Here is a 4802-nt window from a genome sequence, read left to right as displayed (position 1 = left end):
GTGTTTGCTCTCCAGATTAACATGGTTTAAGCCAGGTTTAGTGCAGACAGAGCACTCAGGGTGGTGGGGGGCTGCGGGGCTCAGTGGGATATTCGGGCTCATCCCCATCCCCGGCTGCTCTGCATCCAAACACGTGGAGCGGGCGGGGTTCGTGCTGCAGGATGAAAACGATCTTTGCACATTTTCTAACCCTGAGCTGCTTGTAACGTCACCAAAGTGTCTTTCCACCTGCTTTGCACCGTCCCAGCATCTCCCAGCCCCTGGTCAATTATTTTCCTGAGGAAAAATGGCCCAGGGGGGCAGGTTGGAGCTGTCCCGAGATCTGCCTCCCCCCAGCCACATCTGTGCCTCCTTCATGGAATCACGGAATGGTTTGGGCTGGAAGGGACATTAAAGCCCATCCCATTCCAGCTCCTGCCATGGGCAGGGACACCTCCCACTAGCCCAGGTTGCTCCAAGCCCTGCCCAACCTGGCCTTGGACACTTCCAGGGATCCAGGGGCAGCCACAGCTTCTCTGGACAATTGTACTAGGGCCTCCTCACCCTCACAGGGAAGAATTTCTTCCCAATATCCCATTTAACCCTGCCCTCTGACAGTGTGAAGCCATTCCCTGTGTCTTGTCACTCCAGTCCCTTGTAATTAGTCTCTCTCCATCTTTCTTGTCAGCTCCCTTCAGGTACTGGAAGGCCACAATTAGGTCACCCCAAAGCCTCTTTTCCAGGCTGAACAATCCCAATTCTCTCAGCTCTTCTCCTTTTCTCCGAGTTCCCCACAAGCCCGAGAGCCGAGAGCAGCTGGCACAGGGGGCCACATTCTTCCTTGTCTTTCCAAAATGAGAATATAAATAGCCTTGTCCTGTAAGGAAGCCATTACCCAGGAGCTGTGCCACCAGCGCCGGCCGCTCGCAGCAAACTCATTTCCCCACAGCAGCCAATTTATTCCCGACTCTGACAGGGTCAGACACCGTCAGGGAAGCAAATGCTAATTAATAGCACTGTGCAAAGCAGCCCGTCCGGGCACGGCGTGTAATTAGTGAGCAAACTGCTCCCACCACAGCGCCGGGGATGTGGGGAAAGGGGTGAGGGAGCAGCTCCTGCGAGGGACCCGCTGCAGCTCCCAGTTATAACTCAGGGTGAGGGCACTAATTGTGCTGGGGAGGTGTGTGTCACGCTGCTGTCAGCGAGACTGTGACACTCCAAATGTCTCCCTGCATCCCTTCGATCCCTGCATCGCCCTCCCTGTCCCGGTAGCCGACCCTGTCCCTGCTGCCCCCTCCGCCGAGGGTTCGTGCTCCCTCGTTGCCCGGTCGCTTTGCAGGTGAACGTGACATTTCCTCGGGCCAGGAGAGCTGCTCAGGAATATAAAAACTCCTGGTGATGGGGGATGCAGAGCCCAGGGAGGAATCATGTGCTAATGCCCTTACATTGCTGCCGTGGTGAGTCATCCAGGCCCTCCGAGGATCCCCGGCTGCGCTTGGATACCGAGAAGGTGGAAGCGCAAGGCGGGAGGAAAAATTGCTTTGCTCGGAAGATATCTTGGTTACAGCAAGGAATAAAAATTGTCCCCCTGGCACCCACCCCCATCCCACAGCTATGGGGAGGAGGGTGGGCAAGGAGGGGCTCATTTAGTGGAGAAATGGGAACACTCAGCCCGGGAACATTCGAGTCAATAACAGAGCACAGTTATTAGTGGTTTTCTTCCTCCTGCCTGGAGGAGGATGGGCCTTTCCATCAGGCTGGAAAATCCATCCCGGGGTTGGGAATCAGGTTGGAGCATCACCTTGAAGGTGGTTATGGGCAGGCACTGCTTCCCTTCATCCACAGCAGCCACATCCATATGGATATGTGTGTGTTGCTGCTTCCATAGGGACAGCAGGGTCTCCAGTTCCCAGGGACCACAGCCAACCCTGACCAAACTTTGCATCTTCCTAGCCGAGAAGAATGAGTTAAAAACCCCAAAAAATAAAAAATATCCTCTAAATCAACAGCATTTTAGTTAAGCCAACACCTCCCTGTGCCAGGGCTGCTCCTGGCGTGGCTCTGCCTCCACCAAACCGGGCAGCAGAAAGGGATTTACACATCAAACATCCTCTTCCCCAAACGGCTGCAGCCAAAGCCTTGGGAGAGGGGAAAAAACCCCCCTCTCTTTCCAGCTGTTTTCCTCTCCCTGTAAATAAACATCTCTGGGCAGAGCATTTCCCTCAGCCTCAGGCTTTGGTTGGACATCAGTCATGTAATATTGCTCTTTTAAACCCTTGTGTTTGGCTCTCAGCTGCTTAGCCCGGCTCGAAGCAGGATGCTGGCACTTTGTGTTTAGAAAATATTTATCTATATTTAGATAGGGAGACAGATAGCTGTGGAAGAAGAGCTGTTCCAGTCATTAAACCACTGCTTTCAATTTTTCCTTATTACTATTCTTCGTTTAACCACGGGCCGGGCTGGCCAAGTGCTCCCCAGGGACAGACCAGCTGAGCCCGGCAGGTTTGCAGCTCTGAAAGGGGGGTCTCCAGAAAAAAACAAGTTAAAATTATAATCAGAGAGGAAATCTTCCCTGAAAATGTCTTCCCAAGGCGGAGGCACTCAGGAAGAGGACGGGGATGCGGCTGGAGTCTGTCCCTGGCTTCGTGCTGGGCTGGGAAGGCTTCAGGGAGGAAGAGTGGGAGCAGGTGGGAGGAAGATCCAGCATGTTTGTGAGATGCAGGGGGGTGAAGGGAGGGGGGGTTTGTGCCTTTCAGGAGAAGAAAGAAAAGAAGGAGAGAAATCACCTTCTCTGATCAGCTGTCTGAGGTTCTGCAGGATGGAGAGGCTGGAGGAGGGGGAGCTGCCTTTGAAGCTGGGAGAGGCACAAACAGGCGATGGCTGAGTGCAGCAGCCTTCACTGGCACTGCTCCTCTTCCTCCAGCTCCTTCCTGCTCCCTGCCCTCTGCCCAGACTGGCAGCCCACCCTTGGGATGGCCAAAACACCCTTTTAGGGGTGCCCAACATCCTGCTGGGTTCTCACCGTTGCTCACGCACCAGGCTCTCCCAGAGCCAGGGATTTTCTCCAAGACCCAGCACTGGTGGGGTTCAACTCCTTTCCCTCACTTTTCCCTGGACATCCCTCTGGTCTCCCAGTGCCGATTGATGGGCAGGGAACACCAGCAGCAGCTCTGCCCCTCAGCTCGGCGTCGGTCCCGGCAGCGGCGAGGGAAGCAGGTGGCAGTCTTGGAAAAACCCGGCACTGGGCAGCCACCATCTGTGTCCCTGTGGGTGGAGGAGGTGCTGCCCTCCCCGGGTGCTCTCCTGAGGCCACCAGGGCCAGCCAAGACAGATGGGAGCAGGCACCTGATGGTATCAGGCTGGGAACTGAAGCAAAGCAAAATCCCCAGCGCTGGCAAAGGGGTGGGGGAGGAACCTGCAGAGACAGCTGTGGCAGGAATGGCATCACCAGGAATGTTCATCCCCAATCAACAAGGGATGCTGTTGGCTCTTCTCCTGGAGATCCAGCTTGGACAAGCCAGGGATGAGCTGGAAAGCGGGTGGTTGGTGACCAGAGATCTTTGTTTGGGCTCTGGCCAAGCCTGTGTCCAGTCTGGCTCTGGCTGATTCCAGCTCCTGAGCCCTTCAGAGCTTGGTTGAAGAAGCAAGGAAAAATCCTGAGCTTTGCTGAGCTTTTTGGGGTGAGTCCTGCCCCAGCACTGAGCCATCCCTCACCCCTGTGGCATCCAGGGGCAAAGCCATGCAGGTGAGGGATGTTGTGGATGGACTCCCTGCACAAGTCCAGCCCTCAGGATCTGCTGAGCATCCTCAAAGCTTCCCAGGATTCTGCCACAAACCTGAACATCTCTTCAGGACCTGCTCCTGAGAGCCCACAGTGATGGGGACACTCTGCCCCATGGCCAGGCAGTCACCCTGCCCAGCCCTGGCACTGGCTCTGAGATAACTGGGAAAAGATCCTTAATCACACCCTGTAACCCCCCCTGCTCAATCCCTTGCCATTGCCTCCCTGACCTCCACATCTTGGCTCCTGGCAGGGACTGACTGGCATGAAAACAAAGAGCTGGTGGGAGCTGATGCTCTTTCTGCATCTCCAAACCACCCAGCTCTTCATCCTTCAGCCCCAAACCAAACCTTAGCCAACCCCTCCTGCACTTTTCCACCAGGTTTCCACTGAAAAGAGGTTTCCTGTCTGCTCCCAACCCCAAACCAACTCACCCCACAGACTTTTGCAGGAGCATGAACTGGTGGAGGGAAGAGCTGGGCTCTGTGTCCAGAGCAAGAGGCACCAAAGCTGCGCTCTGGGATTTGGCACAGTTAAGAGAGCAGCAGGATTGCAGCTGGGATAGTGCTGACCTGGATTCCCAACATCAAAGACAATACCAGCTTCCTCCCCAGCATCCCTGGAGCCCTCAGAGGAGGTGAATCAACGGGCTGAACGCCCACGTGTCCATCCCATCCCTGGCACTGGCACCCAGGATGGTGGGTGCTGCCAGGAGTGTCCCCCCTGTGCTGCAGCACAGAGCTAAAAATCTGCAGAAAATCTAAATACTGAGAAAGAAAACTGCCTCCTCCATGATCAGGGTGGTCAAAGGTGGCCCAGGGGGTCTAAGCCACATCTGGCCTGGGTCTAACCCCCATCCTGCTGGTACAGGAACAGGCACTGGCAAATCTCCTGACAGATTTGTGGAGGTGGACAAATGGATCTTATCCCTTAGGAAACCTGGCCCTAACAGTCCTCCTTGTGCCTTGCTAGTTCTGCATGTGTGTCCTTGTCCCTCCAGCATGTCATGACCAGCCCTGGGCACCAGGACACACAGTCCCCA

This window comes from Corapipo altera, unplaced genomic scaffold (assembly GCF_003945725.1).
Source record: "Corapipo altera isolate COAL_440 unplaced genomic scaffold, ASM394572v1 201, whole genome shotgun sequence".
In the NCBI taxonomy this organism is placed as follows: Eukaryota; Metazoa; Chordata; class Aves; order Passeriformes; family Pipridae; genus Corapipo; species Corapipo altera.
The sequence above is the reverse complement of the archived record's forward strand: the minus strand, read 5'-3'. Positions refer to the sequence as shown.